General features: G+C 41.4%; 1 protein-coding gene across 3 annotated transcripts in view; it reads right to left on the bottom strand.

The window, feature by feature from the left end:
• Positions 1 to 19,075, bottom strand: part of csf2rb (colony stimulating factor 2 receptor subunit beta) — a 60,070-nt gene that overhangs the window by 22,179 nt on the left and 18,816 nt on the right. For all 3 annotated transcript variants that reach the window (XM_008415669.2, XM_008415672.1, XM_008415670.1), the window contains exon 2: positions 18,753 to 18,930. The gene's annotated coding sequence lies outside the window, so the exon portion shown is untranslated. The remainder of the gene's footprint in view (positions 1 to 18,752; positions 18,931 to 19,075) is intronic.

Here is a 19,075-nt window from a genome sequence, read left to right as displayed (position 1 = left end):
GATAAAGAAAAACAGAAACACTATAAGTGAGAATGCATGGAATGCATTCTCACTGATAAAAACAATCATATAAATAAATCCAATAATTCTGATATGGACACAACAAAGATCACAAATTCTAGCTGTGCAGTAATTATACCCAAGTATAGTTTTTGCATATATTTGGTTAAAAGGACAAAAATGTAAAAAAAAGAAAAAAGAAAAGACGGAAAGAAATACTTATTGAAGTGGACTCTCTTACTCTAATTTGATATGGATCAAAGAAAGTTTACAGTTTGCAGAAACGCTGCACAGCCTTCTGATGAATATACTTTATTTACTCTTCAAAACATTTACAAGCTCCATGCAGTGCAGTCAAGGTACTTAATATACTTCATTTAAAATAAACATCTAAATAAATAATGAAGCACATGTTGGTTTATTTCTTTATTTTAAAATGTAAATAAAATCAGTTGTTTTTCTCTTTCGTCATGTTTATCGATTTATTGTTTGAACCAGATTCAGATCTGCTGTGTCTTTAGTCAAATAAACTGAAATGATTTTAGTAAAAGTCAGCGATTAGTAGGAGAAAGAACCACCAGAACAAAAAAGAAAACAATTTGACCAAACATTTACATGCCCAGCTTAAATTCACTGCATGTTGAGGTATAATCGTGACAAAGGGAAAGTACCATCAGTCTTTTTTTTTTTTTTTTGGATTATTTACATGACACACATGAGTGAATGTGACTCTGCAGCAAACCCTTATTTCCCTAATAACACAGGAAGAATCAGTGTTTGCATACACAGAAGGCTGAATTCATGCTTGCTCTTCATTTGCACAAAGTAATTTCTTCAAATATTTACAGCAAAATGTTGCCTTGTTTGCAGGGCATGTGAAAGCAAATGTAAAGCGACGGTCTCATGATCGGGTTAGATCCACACATACATTTATTATCTTTGGTCATTCTGGACACGTCACTCGGATCAGTTTTTCCGTCACTGTCGGTCTGCGTTTTGAAAACGGACGGCCATTTTGTTCGAACTAAAGCTTCAACAAACGTCTGGAAGTTGCGGCCAAGGACGACCCGGACCTCTGAAGGCCCATGATTCTCTTCCAGATATCTTTGTTTTGATACCTTTCATGATATGGCATAAGGAAGAAGCTTCTGCCTTCAGGCATCCGCAGGTTGGCCTCCAGTTAATTCAGATGTTGTAAATAAGAAGCTTATGAAGCAACAACAAGTCAGACGTCTGACTCTTTCAAAAACAATCTGATCAAAAGAGAAACGATCTGGGTAACTGACCTGAAACAGTAGTTACTTTACTCTCATTTAATTTCAGACATTGAGAAAATGAAGTTTCCTTTGGTCACTAATCACCTCCCAGGCAGTTATAAACTAGCTAGATTTGCTTGTCAGATCATCCTGTTTCCTGCCTGTTTATCTCCACCGGTGTTCTCTGGTAGTTTCAGTGTCTCACTCAGCATTTGAATTATATTACTTTCAATAAATATTACCTTAAAAATTAGACTTTTCTCCATCTGTTGCAGCACGTATCCTAAACATATCAAGAACCGCCAGAGAACATAAACGGGTCGAGTCAAAAGAAATGTTGAAAATAAACACAAAGATACATATTTGCCCACAACAATAATAATCCATGTCGCTATTAGAAACATTATGATCGGCAAGATTACACCGGTCTGCTGCTGCTGCTGGTGCTTAACGACGCGGCTTTCGCATCGCACAGTCTGCATGTGTGGAGAGAAATAATCTGTCAGGCTAATGAGAAGGTAATTTAAGTTAATTGGATCGATGGCTGGTGCATCTGTAGATGTGGGGAAGGACGAACTGCCAATATGTGGGGCACTTGAAGCATCGCAGCGCTTTAAAATGACGTGGTGGAGACGATGACTATTTCTATTATTTTATCTGTCTCAACTCCAAAACAAAAACACGGTCTGTCGCACATTATCCTGGTTCAGTGCCGAGTTGGATTTCACAGCCATTTAGGAAAGTTGAGCTCAGTTAGATTAGATTAAAGCAAGATTAAAATAATTTTTAAAAAAGTCAACAACACTCAAAAATACAAGAGAAAGCCTTGAAGCAATGATAGATATTTGATGTTATTATAATTGACTTCAAACGAGTTGTGTTTTATTACCCCTCAACACTGGTGCACCCGGTGCCTCTCCTTTAATGTTGCAGCTCTACGGTCAGAGGAAACTCAGCAGCTTATCAAGCAAAATCCTTCAGAGCTGGACCGATGCCCGAGTCGCGTCCCCGTCCCCCTCTCTTGAACAATGTCCATCTAGCTCCCAAAATGTCCATAGCCATAGAAACCACTCTTTGTGGTGCTGCCTCACACGGATAAAGCGCATTCCTCAAAGCTCTAATATGTTTATACGCTCGGCATGGTTGATTTTTTTTTTTTCTTTTCTGTGTGTAAATGGATTTTCACTGTCTGTAAGACATTAAAGCAACCGAGTAAAGATGTTTCCACTTAGCTAATGCGTCCTTGGGTAAATAAATAGTCACCTCACCAGCTGAAGCTAGCTGAGCAAAGTCTCTGCCACAACATACGGAAAAAACCAGGAAACTACAATGTGATTTTATTCTATAGATAACCGCTTATGGCTGTCGTATCCTATTAGGATGAGAGTTGAGATGAAGTTGGCACCTTCTCTCAAATCATTTCCAGAGGTGCAAACGGACCGAAAACTCTCAGAGGTTTCTGTGCCTCCAGAGCGACGCCCTGAGACGGGTTCACACATAATACGCACATATGGTGATTAATGCTTTACAAAATGGGCCATCTGGCCTCTGGCTCCAATTAAACTGACTTATAAACTCTACCGACCCAAATGGAGATCAGAAATATTCCATCAATGGAAATGGGGCGCAATATGAAGCACTCTGAAATTCATATGCATTGAAGTTAAATTATAAATGAGCATCTAGGCGTTTTTAAAATAATTATTTGTCCCTGAAACTCATCAAAACTACTTACAGTCAATTTAGCATAAGCTGTGCAGTTCAAGCTTACGTTTATAAGATTGAATGAATAAGTGGAAGAAAAGGAGCACCGATGTATGTGAGCATCATATTAATCTGTAAAATATCATCATAAAAAGAACATTATACCGTTGTCACTGCAGAAACACTAAACCTTACCAAGTATTTCTAGTCTAGGTTCTAGTGCAAACATCTCAGTTCACGTGAAATGAGACTAACCTGCACATATTTTTGTTTAGCAAGAAATGGAGGCTTATTTTAAGTAAATAATTCCTTAATATTGATGAAAAAGTACTGGTTTCATTGGCAGAAAAATTAACCTATGGGGAAAATGTCTTGTTATGAGTGAAATAATCTTATAATGAGATTATTTCACTGATAATTTGGGTCTGGGTGTGTTTCTGTTGGCATGCGTCTCTGCTCAGAGGCCAGTTGTTCGCTAATCTATAACCCACAGCTATAAAGTGCTTTTAGGCTCCTGCTGCGTGACACCACACCCTCCATTTAACCTATTTTTTTTTTCCATCTCCTCCTCTGTCCTATAGCCTCCGGGTCACTGTCCTTCATCACTGAGTTGAAGGCTAAACTGCTAATCTTCCTCTTGTTGTGTCCAACGCCATCAACCGTCAGCACAAACTCTTCCTCAGGACGGCGTCTCTGGCTTCCATTTGTTACTCACTCTCCAACAAAGATCGCTCCTCTTCCTTCTCTTCTTCCTTCCTTCCTTCTCCTCACCCTGTTTTCCGTGCCTCCTCTCCGAGCCGCTAACTTATCGCTCCGAAGTTGATTGCAGAATCTGGACTGCGCTGCACCATCTCCAGATTGGATTACGGCGTGATTTAATGGATGGAAGGACATTCCCTGCACTCTGGGATTGATTGTCTCAAGTGACTGCTGGCATTGCGACGGCTTGACATGAGTTGTAACAGCCCGTTAAAGGTTACAGTTGTAATAAAGGGGCGCTCGGCCGGTACCAGGCATTTACTTTCCCATGAATTACGCAGTGATTATGCTTCTGTGAGTGCATCCAGATAAACTCTGCCTCTTTTTTGCAGCGCTGCTCTACTTTTAATCTGCCTCCTTTCCCCGTTTAACCTCAAGTACGTTGCTGAGGGTATTCTGTCATTAGCTTCTTGCTCTTTCATCCTCCTCTTCTCTTCTTCATCAGTTCACCTCCCCTTCCCACCATCCGCTGGAATCCCTCCTATCCCAACCCAGTGCACCCCTGCTCTCTCTCTCTTTATCTCACCTCCTACCTCCCTCTTTCTCCCCTTCATCTAACCTCCAGCAAGTCGGAGTACCCCTCCTCCTTCTCTTTCTCTTGGATCATTCTAGTCCACTTTTTCCCTCTCTCTCTCTCTCTCTCTCTGCATCCTCTTGTCTCTCCTCCTCACCCTTTCCATCTCTTCCTCCCTTGTCCTTCATTCCTCTCCAGCTGCCAGAAGCTCGCAGGCTCGGCGCCCCTCCTCGTCCAACTGCTGACGATTCAGAAGCCCCCCGGACAAAGACCTCGCCACAGAAGGTAAGCGTCTCTTCTGAGGAGTTTGCACGAGTGTCTCGTTCACTGTACCTGCTTCAGGACACAGGTGTGGAGATGATGGGGTGTCTGCAGTAGAGAGAGGGAACGTGGGGGGAAAGTGTGGAGAACATGAAGATAGTGATGATGTGCGAGGAGGAAAGTGAGGGAAAACCTTTGATAAAGGCTGTTTTAGTGCAGCATTGACACAAAAAAATGCAGTATCAAAAAAAGACACGAACACAGAGAATACAGAAAGGAATTAAAAGCTGGAGAGGATGAGGATGAAACCAGACCAGGAACGTTTTTAAAAGAAAGAAATTTGCTTGCTGATAAATCTTTTCTGCATGCCTACAAAGGCATCGGCGCCCCCCCTCCTCCTCCTGCTCCTCTCCCGTACGGATCCCATTCACAAACAGGACCAGCGAACAGTCAGTGCTGATTGGTTCCCTGAGCGCTGCGTTAGAGTGTGCATCCGTTAGTGTGTGTGTGTGTGTGTGTGTGTGCGTGTCAGAAAAAAAAAGAGAGGTAGATATGAAGGAGGGGGAAAGGACATTACATTCCTGTTCAGGTGAATCTTGGGAGAGAATGGCTGAATGAAGCTGCGGCGTGCGCTCTGGTACATTAACATTATCTATAACTCCGCCGTCCATATGGCACACAGCTGCAGTGATGGCGATGTGGATTTGTGGCTCGCCGACAGAGAGATATAGACATAAAAGAGCGCTTCTTTAAACTCATATCTGAACCCTTTTAAAAGACATTTATCATGTTTGATGCTCAATAACCTGAACATTTATCTGACTACCTAGAAGTAACGTTGGGTTACAACTAAAGTGCAGGCGGTGATGAATAAACTTAAGGAGGTGAAGGAATATGTGATCATATTTAGCTCCTTTTGCAACTAATCACCTAGTTGGTAAGTACAGTTGACTTGTGTATAATTTAATGTCAGTGTGAATGCAGAATCTCTATGTTAGAGAACATTAGTGGAGTTCCAGACATCTTTGAAGGCCAGGTGCTCAAGTGGCAGATGGGACCGCCATCTGCCTTACTAGTGGGAGATTTTTTTTAAGTTAAAGCTTCCACATCATATATTTACACCAGTTTCAAATCAACAGCGATATGCCATCTGAGGCCACACATAAATACACTGTAATAAAAGGAAAAGATTTCAGAATAGCACTTTTTTTGTCCAGAGTGGACGATGGTTCCGCTCGCCTCTGTCGTTGTGTCCTTGGGCAAGACATTTCATGTGGCAGTCTAATAGCCTCCTCACTGTCAGTCTGTCACAGGGAAGCTGTTGCTACTAGCTGTAGCTTGCCACCATGAGTGTGTGCGTGAATGGCTGTAGTGTGAAGCGCTTTGGGGTCCTCTGGACTTGATAAAGCGCTATTCAAGTACAAAGCCATTTACCATTTTGAAGGAAAAATGGCAGCTGCTCCAGCACCTTCTATAGTTTATCTGTGCAGGTCTCTGATAACATTAGTGAACATCATAAAGGCCCAAAGAACACAACAGACAAGTCAGGGAGAAAGTTGAGACATTTAAAGCGGTGTTAACCCAACATTTGAACATCTTTCCACCAATCAAAAATGAAAGTGCATCTAAATCTCTCCAGTTATAGCTGTCCACATACTATGACCGGGAGAACAGTAAGCAGAGAGGCAACCTAGAGGCGTATAGTAACTCTGGATGATCCGCTGCTCGGGGGACAGAATTTATTCAACAGACTTTTTGGTTTAGTTCTGTAAGAGTGGCAAGAAGAACGTCATTGTTGAAAGAAAACCATTAGAAGTCCAGTTTGGCGTTTGGTTTTAGCACAAATCACGTAGGGGACACAGAAAACCTCTGAAAAATGATGAAATATGTAATGGGGATGAAGATGATGTCAGGATGGCTGGAGCTAAATGCAGATCTCTCAAAGGCTGCATTAAAGCCAGTGGTCCCCAAACTACGGCCCGCCGCCACATTTGATCCGGCCCCCTGAACAATACCAGAGAGCATTCAGATTTTTTTTTTCATATATTGTATTTTCCGGTTTATATGTGGATTTTTCTTCAACCACCAGGGGGCTCTTTAGCAGGAAGTGTGTCCTGTAAACTGTGGGTGTTTTGTTTTGCATGGCGCATTGCTGCCATCTCTTGGACTTTTAGCCCCCCCTTCAACAATTTCCGGCGGCGCAGGTGATAAACATGTAACACTTCTGTTACAAACTGACTACGGCCCCCCACCAGAGAAGGGGAAAGTTATGTGGCCCACACAGGAAATAGTTTGGGGACCACTGATTAAAGCATTGACCTTTTTTATACAGCCACAGGTACAATGGCATAGATCAGGTAAAAGCAAATTCATAAACTGGCCCAGAGAAAATTCAGACTCTAATCCAGGTGAGGTCTTGAGTAAGGCTGTGGTACTCTGTATAGAACGGGACGAACATTTCAGTCTCTAGATGTACAAACTCAGTAGAGGCAGAAGACATAGCAGCTGAATGAAGCAAAAATTGGTTGAAGTATTGACTCGGAGCTAAAGACAAACCATGCTGTTCTGCAAAATCCCACGGTGTTTGCCTTTGTAATGTGACAGAATATGGGAAGATTCAATGAATACTCATCATTTTGCAAGGAACCATATGATCAAATAGCAGCAGCAGTCAAGTCGGAGTCAATTTTCGCAGGTCTTTCTCTTCCAGATACCTTAATCACCTTCAACTAATGCTCTTCTCACATTAATTTGAAACAAATGGACACTGAGAATACACTTCATGCTCGATCCCCTTTTCCTTTTTAGCTCCTGCAGTTTCTCCTCTCATCACATCACACATCTCCGCAAACTACATCACCACTTTTCCATTAACGATGCAAGTCGAGCTAGATACATGGTTAAATATTTCCACCCGATTTCTTGGGAATTCGCTGATTTCACGAGGATGAAGCTCGGCGAAGTGTGAAATACCCAGGTGTGAAATGATGTTCCTGTGGGAGGAGGCCTCGCAATTTCACCGCGGGGTGTGACTGAGAAAATCAGAGTCAAGCAGGCAGACTGAATAGTTGTGCATGTCTGTGTGTTTAAAGGGTCTTGTTTAGACCTGGCATTAACGTACACCTGGAGAAATCTGTAAATATCTCAGTGGCTAAACCAAGTTCCATCTGACCCACTATTTTGAGTCCCTTGCATGGATTAACAGTGACGTTTGCATTTACTTTGATTAGAGACTGAAATGTACCTTACTTGTGGGGTTTATGGTACAGATGAAAGACAAGTTGGTGGTTGATGATCCTTCATAGTGATCAGTTGTGTTTAAATGGCTGAAAAAGTGATTTAAAAGTCCAAATTATTGTGATAAACTTTCATCAGTTGCAAAGGCAAATGCTAGTCTGGTGGATGTGACAACTTCATGCTAAGTCTGTTTTAAAATGCATTTATGAATTGGTCTCTCTTTGGGACTCCTTCAAGCCTTCATAAATCTCTAAGCACCGCATCAATGTGCAGAGTGTCAGCAGCAGCGTTGAAGTTTATAATGGACCCCTACTTGTGTTAAAATTCTGTCTCCAGCTTCACACCGATTGAAGTGATTTGTGATTCGGTTACTTGGCTGTTCAGAGTGATAACTCCGCCAGATCTGAGCTGGATAGGGTGTTTTCTTAAAACCAAATTTAGGATATTTGCATGGTCTAGTCAAAGTTTGGACTGGAAATGGCATGGTATGTCACCAAACAAGCTGTTCACTCATGACACAATGTGCCTGAATTAACTAACTGTGACAAGAAAAGAGGGACAATCYCTTCATAGTGATGTAAAAAACTGATGGTCGGTTATGACAAATACTTGAAGCCCGTTGTTGCTCCTAAAGTCGTCACAGCAAGCTCTTAGTTTTAATTCATTTTCACACTGAACCAAGTGATTTAACACCGACTTAAAAAATTCTAAAAAATGAAAGTGTTTGTTGTTAGTGCAGCTTAAATGCTCTTTTTATAGGRTAAATGTAAGAAGAGATCTTTAAAAAGAGACTGTGTCTATGCAGGCTTCAAAAATGAACTCTGAAGGACCATCTCACCTCCGACCATCACAATATGATATCGATACAGAAACATCACATTTTTATGTTGCTGSTATTTTTCTACCGGTTTGACATTATGAKTGACAGCAAAGTGGAAATGTCTTGAAGAAAATGMTTTCACAATGTGGTTGTTAAGATGTAGAAGGTCATTTTACACAAGGCTGACAYGATGACATAATTATGAATTGACATAAARCTGCAKCTAAAATTTCATTACACATTTCGTCCTGAAATGAGTTTTCTTCTCAGCTGYAGAGTTAATGTTTAATCCTTGGCTCACGTCCRTCAGTAYCAATTAACATMTAAGCAATCAATTAACATTATAAGTCAATAAAAGTGCGACTTATAGTCCAGAAAATACGGTCCAACTTTAACATGATACATGGTGATGGAAGTATCATGCCGTGGGGACGCTTTTGGTCAGTGAAGTTGGTCAGACTCAATGAAAAGCTGACAGAGCTTGAGATATCTTTCCAAGAATACCCGACTGAATCGTCAGCCTGCTCATCTGTAAAGCTGCTACAGACGTACCCCAAAAAGCGAACCTACAATGTATTGACATGGGGGGAGGGTGAAAAGTAAAGGATAGCACCCTTTTCAAATTTTGACTTTTAAGAAATATTAAAAATAGTGCATTTGCACATGAATTTTCCAGTTACTTGAAATGCATCAACGTAATTTATAGGGAGCCAAGGTTTACCTCCATCATCCATCCTCCCATGAACTCTGAAAATCTTTCCTGTTGCTACTAAAATAAAAACATTAAACATATGTACGGCACAAAGGTCATAGATACTTTGCCAATTGCCCTCTGGTTCCCGATGTTCCCTCCACTGCACAGACCTGTGGAGCGTGGTTGAGACTGTGTGCTGGTAGCAGAACTGAACGGAGGATGATGGAGGAGTAGCTGTTTGCGTGGGTTCATGATTGAAAGTGAGAGATGTCAGAAAGGGGTCACTGAGTTGAGAACTGTCAGAAGGTTAAGTAAGTCAGATTGTTCTTTCCTCTGGTTGACCTTTATTTACTACAATCCGCCATTTAAGGTATTGTCTCTTTTCTTTTTTTGGCCTATTCTTCCTTCTGGTTTCACACATGTTGATGTATTTTTTTTTTTTTACAATATTCCTCTCATTTCATCTCCTTAGCAAATACAGCCACCTTGTCATCGGGGTGCCTGAATAATTAAAACTCCATCACTCCTCACTGTAGAGCAGAAGTCTCTCTCGCAGAATTTGCATTTGCGCTGATTTTTGGAAAAGCACAATTAACCCCCTGTAATGCCCTTTGTTTTAATGACATTAGTTAAAGTAGATTTTGATAAATATTGGAGGAGAGAGTTCCATGGTTCTCTTGAGCTGACATGATAAAAAAGGAAAGCATATTAGTTAGCTATGCAACAAGCTTTCCTTCAATCCGCGCAAAGCTCAGCAAGCTGACAAGAAAAGGCATAAGCTACGCAGATGACATACACTCTTCTACCTATTACAATTACGCAGCATGCGCGCACATTACTGAATGCTCCTGTTATTGTAATGGTCTCTGTCAGAAGGCTGTGATGGCCATACTCACTCCCCAGAGTTTTCACTGTTCAGATGCTGCCGCCAAGGTCAAGGACAGATGTTGTACGATGTGGCCGAGAGCTTGATGAGCTGGCTGATACACACGTTGATCAATGTAAAACGTGGTCCGTGCTGCCTGTTTGGGGCTTAATTTTGTCTGTATGCATCTGTAGACATTAGAGAGTCATCACACGCCAGCGGCCTTTAATAAGGCATTATAAGTGTGGAGTAAACAGAATCTGTTCGATGCAGGGGTTTTTTGTGTGTGTGCGGCAGGTGTATTCTGCCAGACAGCTGGACTTTGTCAAGTCTTGTGAAGGTCCTGCAATAAGCAGAAGGGCTCAGGTGTTTTGCTGACTTGCAATGGACTCCAGACACCTTAGGACATAAGGTCATACGCGTAGTTTTACCACTGCAGCTTGTTTTATCTCCTCTCTGTTCTCTGGGTGTGTGTGTGTGTGTGTGTGTGTGTGTGTGGTGCTAATTTCTCATAAGCCCAACATGCATCGGTGCACGTGTGAGTACATCTCGCCATAATGTTCTGAATGGAAGGCGCTTCCTTCTCGGGGGAGGTTCAAAGGCTGTTTGAGTAATTTAAATGATTGGCCATGTTTGTGGGCACAGAGTGTGACAGGAGTTTGAGTATATCCAACGAGGACAAAAAGTCGCTGCTAACTTTAGACCGTCACCAAGGTCAGTCCAGAGCAACAGGAGTCCGCCCATTTCCAATTAGAAAACCTGCGACCCCTTAAATGAGATCATTAACAAACTCACGGTCAGATGGGACAGAGAGCCAGAAAACGGATAGAGAGGKCTCTTGTTATTTTAGCCTGGGCTTTTTTTTTTCTTTTTCCTTTTTTTTTTTTTAGAAAAAGAAAATTAATTGGATGATGATGTGACCTATTTTGTCAAAGCCACTTAAAGTGGCCATCTTTGGGGAGCAATATCTCGGTATATATAGATGTACTGTCCTTCTCAAGCACTGAGACCTAAGGTTATACATCTACTTGGTCAATAAATGTTAGCCAACAATAAACATAAGACTCCCATATTACTTTTTAAAATTATACAACTTAAGATGGAAAAAATCCTAAAGATTTCAACACAGCAATCACCTTGTCCACTGGGGAGGAGGCAGAGTTTATTGCTGAGGTAGTTAGAAGCTTCCAAGGACCACGAGAGGATGATATTTGCCTGGATTCCTCTCTGGACATTGGACATCTGGACCTAACACAAACCTCTTTAGTGTCACCTGAAGGCCAGCACATGTTGATTGTGAAAATGAAGTCACCAGGGTCAATCTAAAAATAGAGACTTCTAACATGTTCCAAAAGTTTTGATAGTTTTTTAACCTTAGACATAGGGTGAGGTGTATAGCTTCTATCCTGGACAAGGGAAGGTGGACCTTCATAGTCGTGCCAAGGGGAAGAGGTCTGGAGACCATTTACAGCCACAGTGGCATCTTGTGTGGGATGCTACTATAATATTTGGTGCAAGGGATACTTTCATGACAATTGAGTAATGTGTGCGAGAGGACAAGGGGGTATAGGGTGCTTTTAGATACGTTGAACTCTCTGTATACTCAAAGAAACCTTCTGCAGCCCAGTATGGCCTTCACTTTTTGTATCAATACTCTCCTGTAATTAGTCTATTTTTTCCCATAAGAAATTGTTTTTGTGAAATGTCTCATCACTTTTAAAGAACAACCATTAATTGATAAAATCAAAAAGAACTATTGACATTTCTTTTGACTGCTTTTTTACTTTGTTGGAGGATAATTCATAGACTTTTCTGAAGACTTCAGAACAGTAAACATGCTGAAGCTTGTGATATGTCAGTCCATTAACCATACTTAATATATATCCTTTGTATGTTCCATCATTTAGTAACTTGTCAACATGTCAAGGAGACTTGAATACATCACAGAACTTTTTATGAATAAGACAAACAACAAAATAAGGGACAAGTTATCTCGTCTTGACTTGTTCGGCCTTGACACCAATCTCACCCTTTCCTGCTTGTTACTCTGAAGGTGTTCCATTATTGCCTTCTGAAACATGCCATTCTTTACAGTATGTACATAATGTGATAAGAACAGCATATTTTGAACTGATATATATCTTTTGAACTTTCTATTTTTATGTCTTTGAGTCAGATGACAAATCTAGGCTTTGTTGTGCCTACAACAAAAAACACAAAGCCTGTAGCTGGTTTAAGTCGCTTTGGGAATTCCTTACATTTTGGTTGGTTCTTACTATTTTCACTTTAGTGAGAGTGCACATACCTCTGAAGTATGCTGAATAACGATCTAGTGACAAATTACACTTTAAGTGTGCCATCATTCAGCTCAGCCAGCAGTGTTATCCATGACACGAATGACAAGGCCTTTCTTGCGGCCTTGCAAAGATGCATTGATTGAGAACAATATCCATCAATCCTGCTAAGACTTGTCATATTCCAGGCCACGTTTAGCCCCTGAGAGGCACCGATTCCAGTGGAGAGCTTATTTTCCTTTTTGAGGTAATCATGCAACTCCATTTGAGGTAGTGACAGTGCAGATTAAGGTCAACGTGGGTAAGGGCAAGTAGTTGGAGTTGGATGTAGTAAGGGCAGATGATCTCTGAGACCAACACAACATAGGATTTCCTGGTTTATCGTGAAAATACACTCTTTTTATGCTTGTCAATTCTTGGCATTGCCAAAATGAATGAGTTGGACTGAAGTGCACAGACACAATTGATCACTTAACTTTAGTCAATGTAGTTGGTGGTAATCTGCTGTGAAATACCTCGAATGTAGGTATTATTTAATCCGCACTTAATTGTCAATATGCTTCACCATTTACAATGGTGTGAAGACTCTACACAAGACCACAGTATATCTTGTGGGTCAAAAAAATCTAGGCATTTGGTTTTCTGTCAAACTCACACCAGCAGCTCCATGTCAAAGGCCAACACTCCTAGATTCACCCATCAATCCTTTCTAAACCTGTTCTGTTCAGACGCGACATGGTTCTATTTAAACTACATAAGGCTGAAGTCCTGTCATCTGTCCTGGTTCATCACAATTCGGCACATGCCCAGAAAGAGTGTACTACTTTAAGTAGACGCTCAACATTGATCCAGTTGAGCCTCTTGCCGGTTCTTCAACGTTAACTTTTTGAAAGAAAACTTGCTTTCGTTATGCAGAACGCAGCCGGCTACACTGATATGATTCATGATTCACCAAAGCGAGCTCAAATAGGGGCTTTCTTTTGTTGTTCCATGAAAACTCTGTTTTGCTTTGTGAGTTTTTAACTGTTCAAGCTCTCTGCTGCAAGGTCAGTGGAGCTCCGCTCAATTGTTTCCCACACACAGCACTGCAGGGGCTGCCACGAGTGACAAGAGAGCAAGCTGCTGACCAGGCTTCCCTGGCAGAGGTACAGGCACAAATGGCACAAATTGGCAACAGTGTGCATATCTGTGGTTGTGATGAGCACTGCTCACTCATGCACAATACGAAATGATGAGCACTCCCGGTGCCACGGGTAGAGCCCGTACACTCTCTCATTCTGCAAACGCTGTGTGTGGAAACAGACTCCAAGTCCACATTTAGGCAATCCTGTAAAACACGAACAACCTCGAGCGCAGTGCAGATGAGACTTGTGTCAATGTGGAACCACTCGGGTAATGACTGAGAAATTCGACGGATGATAGTCGATGCAAGATTAATTCCTAACTTCAAGTTGCTGTACAAATCCTCTTAATAGCATCAAGATGCTGTCATGTTGCTGAAGGTCAAATTTCTGAATAAGAAAGTTTGTTGACAGCGTGTTCAGAGCCCTATAGCACTTGCCCTTTTGTCCAGAGTTTAACCAGTCTTCCAGCTGTTACTTTAACATCCCCTCGCCTCCTTCGTGTTCACCTACCCTTTTCTCCTTTTTCCACTTGCATCGCAGACATGGACTGGAATACAAATTGTGGCTTTCTTTATTTCTGTTGCCTATGATGCTGCAGGACAGAGGAGACGGTAGTGAATGTGTCCCGCTGAAGCTGAATACGCGCATCCCCGGCGAAGTAAAGCTGCTCAGCAGACAAAAGAGGGGGAAACAATGAAGAAATTGAGACAGTGGCAGTGAATGACGAAAAATAGAGATAAAGGAGGGATCCATGAAAAGGGTAAGACAAGAGGAAAAGATGGAAAGAAGAAAGATAAAAAGCAACCTCCATGGAAAACAGACTACTTCTACAAGGTTTATTGTTCTCTATAACAATGATGCTGACTTATTCACCTAATGAAACTGTCTCACTGTCCCAAAGCTTTGCAAATTAGTGTCCAGTCAAGTTATTTTGTTCTGAAACTGTTTGAGTAACAGCTTTAATTTCCTCCAGGAAAATAATACGTTTCCATCTCCCTCTTTAGAGACGGTTTTATGAAGGTGATGATAAGACTTCAGTCTTTGTAGCTTGCTGTCAGAAACTTTAGATATGTCTGAAAAGCATTTTAATTATTGCTTTTTCAAAATGTAAAATGATTAAGGAGTTCAAACCTGGACTGGATAGTTCTAGTGTGATGAGATTGTCTTTATTTGAAGAAATATTTGTCCCATGTAACACACAAAAGGAACATTTTTTAAATCCTTTTTGGCGTTGGCATCGCCTTACAATTAGACAAGTATAAAAACTTTGAAAGCTAACATTTCAAATGCCAAGTAAAATCCCGGGCAAGTTATTCTACACTGATATCAGATTCTTTAAAACAAAGCTGGTGATTTGCAAAATCAGAGAAAATTGGGATAATAAATTTTGCCAAAAAATGACATTAAAACCTCATCTCATTGGATAATATAAAACCTAAAACTTTGCCGTGCTAAAACTTGTATGGACATACTGTTACAGCTGCACTGCCACCTGCTGGCCCGGAATGATATGCCAGCACTAACTGAAATTTCATGGCTTTTTGCCCAGAACTACATTGTGCTTTTTAAACACAGAGGCAGCAAGTCCATTAAAAATAATGATAATGATGTTGCTGAGGCCTTGCTTTCCACATGTGGCACATTGACTTTTATTATTATAATTATTAGATGCATGGGCTCAGCACTTCGCACCACTTTTGCAGCAAAGACGATATCTATTTTTCTGTGGACATCGCTGATTAAGAAACTGACAATTAATTAAGTCGCAGGTATTAACAAGGCGATGCCGTTTTATTCTGCCGCGTACGGTGAGTCACGTCTCCAAATCCATCAACCCTCATTAAAATCATCAAAAATGGGTCTTATTGCCATTTACCCCTGAGGAGCTCTCTGTGTGCTGGATTAGAGCATAGATAATCTAACCACTTTGTTCCAGATGCTCTTTGTTCCTTTATTCTCTAACATTAAAGGGAACATAGAGAAGGCACAAAGTGGTCGAAATATGTGATTGCGTTCATTTTGTATGTCAGACCATGTAAACCGGTTGGCCACAGGATGCGAGTGTCTGTTAAAGACACATCCATGACTCTCCCTGACCCCATTTACTCTGGGCCCAAACCGTATTTGTGTCCCGTTGCCCCGAGCGCTACACCAGTAAGCTATTACACATGCATACTCTGTGACATAATCAACATCTGTCCTATTCGATTAATTTTCTTTACCACCCCCCTCCACCCGAATCAAAGTAAAGCTGACTCTCCTTCCCTTTACAGCAGCCACAAAACAAAAAAAAAAAAAAGGAGACCCTTACATCACACTGCTGTGAGCCAGTCAGGCATGACGAAGACTGCAGTATTTTCAGCTGGGGAGACACGGACTCCGATGCACACGACCCCACGAGAAAGATGTAACAGGAAACTCATTGAACCTCACCAAAGCGACTATAAACTGTGTTTAGATGTTTTTCAAAAGCAGACATAAACGTTTCAGACTGAATTTTCAGACGAAGGTCGTACTCCGTGCTCCTCTGCCGGCTTTCACTTCAAAAATGCTCAAAGGCAAATCAAAAGAGCGTGATAGAAAAGCAGGCTTCGTTTAATTTGGTCTAAAACACTGAAATTAGTACATTTCGACCCGCTCTGCTGCTATTAATCCTTGGCTGTCAGCTTTGCAGTCTACATTTTGCAAGCAGATCTCATGCTTCATTGCAATATTACATATTGACCTTGTCTTGTGTAAGCGTGTGTGCATTTTACCTGCTCTGTGAAAAAGAGTGCATGCTTGATTTCGTTGTGTGTGTCTGTGTGTGTGTGTGTCTGTGTGTGTGTTTGGGTGGCCTGCAGGCTTTCCTTCCTGCAAAGCTGAGGAATAAAACAAGTGAACAAGACAGCAAAAAAGGAAGAAGCATCACAATAAGGTGACACAGGATGGAGGGAATCAGCCTGCAGCATGGTGACACCAATCACACGAAACACGTAAAACGGACATTTCGCGGCCAAAGGGAATGCATCGGTGAGGAATTGATGAGAGTAGTTTCCTTTTTCCAGAGATTGCGTATGTTCCCGAAGAAATAGGCCTGCTTTTCTTAGCTTCAAATTGCTGCACAGGTTGTTCCCGGTGCTGATGTACCCACAAAATGAGGGTGTTCAAAGTTTATTAAAAGGACGGGTTCTATAGAGACCGCATCCGCAAGTCATGGGCGAACGCAACAGCGTGACCGTCACTCTGAATCTGTGTCATCTGTGCTCAAAGCCGAAATGCACAAGTCGACTACTCATGTCTGAGCACAGATTCAACGGTCCAGAACAACATCAAACTCTGGTCTGGTTGGACCAAATATGTGTGAATATACATTTACGTCTAAAGTCTTGCACTGACACACTTTAAAAAAAAAAAAAAAGTGATTTATTTTGAAATCCTCCTCACTGGGTGGAACTTTCTATTGCTTTCATCCATGAATAAATAATTCCTCTCATAAACGCCTTTATGGATGCCATGACTTTTCTGCATTTTCCGCACAAAACATAATAGCCGTTTTTACGCCTCATTGAACCGAGAGGCAAAACTGTGATAGCGCAGTATTGATGATGTTGTCTTTTTAATCAGCCGGATGAATTTATCCATTGGAATTAGAATAAAAGACATGAGGTGGGGAGAGTAATCACTTGGCTGAGAACCCAGAGGACGAGGGGGGAAATGGCACCGAATGCACATTTGTCACACACACAGACTAAAAACCCTCAGAGACTTGTTTGTAGAGCACACACTCAAGTTAAATTTAGTTTGGTTTTTATGCACTGAATGGATTTTTTTTTTTTTTTTCAAAACAACTGTTGTGATCCTTCAGAGAAAGGCTTTTGTCTAAATTTGATATTATAACTCCGGCTTTATGCATAAAAGATGGTCTTTATAGAGAAAGAGAAGGGAAGTCTTGGCACAGAGCCGTTGGTGCAATGATGGGGCCATTGACTGCACAGCGTGTGTGTGTGTGTGTGTGTGTGTGTGTGTGTGTGTGTGTGTGTGTGTGTGTGTGTGTGTGTGTGTGTGTGTGAGAGAGAGAGTGTTCGCAGGCTTGTGTGTAAGCCACATTCTGGTTCTCCTGCGGTCATCATTCAGTGCGGCACACCTGGAGTTTAAGAGGCTGTCTGCTGGGGCCAAATGATCTAGAGAGTCGGAGAGAGAAAAATAGAAAAAGACAGGAGGGGGGGAGGCATCAAGGAGATAAGAAGGGGAGGGGAGGTGGCAAAATTTGCCAAGACGGTCTGATGATCCCTGGCTTGTTAGATGTGTGCCGCTGAGAGAAAATGAAAGCATAAAATTAATGGGGGGCGATGGGAAGCAGAGAGCGCGAGTGAAGGAGACGGAGAGAAGGATGGCTAAATGAGAGGGAGGAGACGGATGGAGGGATGCGCGGAGAGACGAGAACATCCATTTAGGTTGCCGGGACACTCTGCTCCTTCATCTTGAAGCGGATCGAGTCGAGCCACAAAGGCAAATCAGCAGGAAGAGTCAAAGAGAGAAAATTTAAAGCAAAAAACCCCCAAAAAAACATGTAATACAGATTGAGAATAATCCTCATAGGGTTGGTATTGAATGCCATTTCACTTCTTTTTTTTTTTATATAGCAGAAATGTAAAAAAAAATGTCAACATTATACTTGACTTTTTTTTCGTACATTTTGGCCACTTTTCACTTTCATTTAAAAGTCTATTTATTTCTGGCATTTAAAATTTTTTTATTGCACACTCTTTACTTTCTGTGGTCTTATGCAGTTTGCACAAATCTAAAGTTTTTCAGGCCGTATATAAGTTTTATTACAATTTAATACATTTTCCAAAATGTCTCTCATGTACACAACATACAATGGATGTCCTGTTCAAGACTTTTTAAAATAATCTGTATCGGCTCTCCTGAAGAAACTTAAGCTCCCACCACCTGTTGTTGGACTGCCTCTGTTCTCCCAGTTTCTTTACGGTCCGGGCCTGATTTCATCTGTTTTCCTTGCTAAAATCTACATTATTTTTCATAACCCTCAAAGTGTTTTTCAACCTTTACAATCCATCCGTCTGTTATCTCCCACTAATCTGGGATCCAGACATTCTCACGCTTAATATTTTCATTTCCGAAGGCAGAACCATTCACATCATTCAAGTCGGTCAGAGCAACACAACTTCAAAGAGGTAAATCTCAATTCAAGCCAAGCGAACTCTTCTTCCTGACTCACCTGAGCGTTCCCACCTGTCTGTGGCAACGCTGCCACTTTGGTGCTTCTCTGACGATCTGCTGTTCTTTAGGTCAACGGAGGTTTCTGATCAAAGAAACTTTGATCTCAGCTTTATGAAGTTACTGATGTAATCCCTGATTAACTCCTCTCTTCTTTGACTCGTGGGTTTTGGCCAGACCTGTGAAAAGGGAAAAAAAGTTTGAACAGAAAAATCTAATGCCAATTGTGGACACATGCACTTTCTTCAGTGACCACAGCCTGTACTTGTAGATTCAGGTTCAGCTGTTTTTATTTCTATCCGCCTCAGCAATGCCTCGTCGTGA

This window comes from Poecilia reticulata, linkage group LG8 (assembly GCF_000633615.1).
Source record: "Poecilia reticulata strain Guanapo linkage group LG8, Guppy_female_1.0+MT, whole genome shotgun sequence".
In the NCBI taxonomy this organism is placed as follows: domain Eukaryota; kingdom Metazoa; phylum Chordata; class Actinopteri; order Cyprinodontiformes; family Poeciliidae; genus Poecilia; species Poecilia reticulata.
The sequence above is the reverse complement of the archived record's forward strand: the minus strand, read 5'-3'. Positions and strand labels throughout refer to the sequence as shown.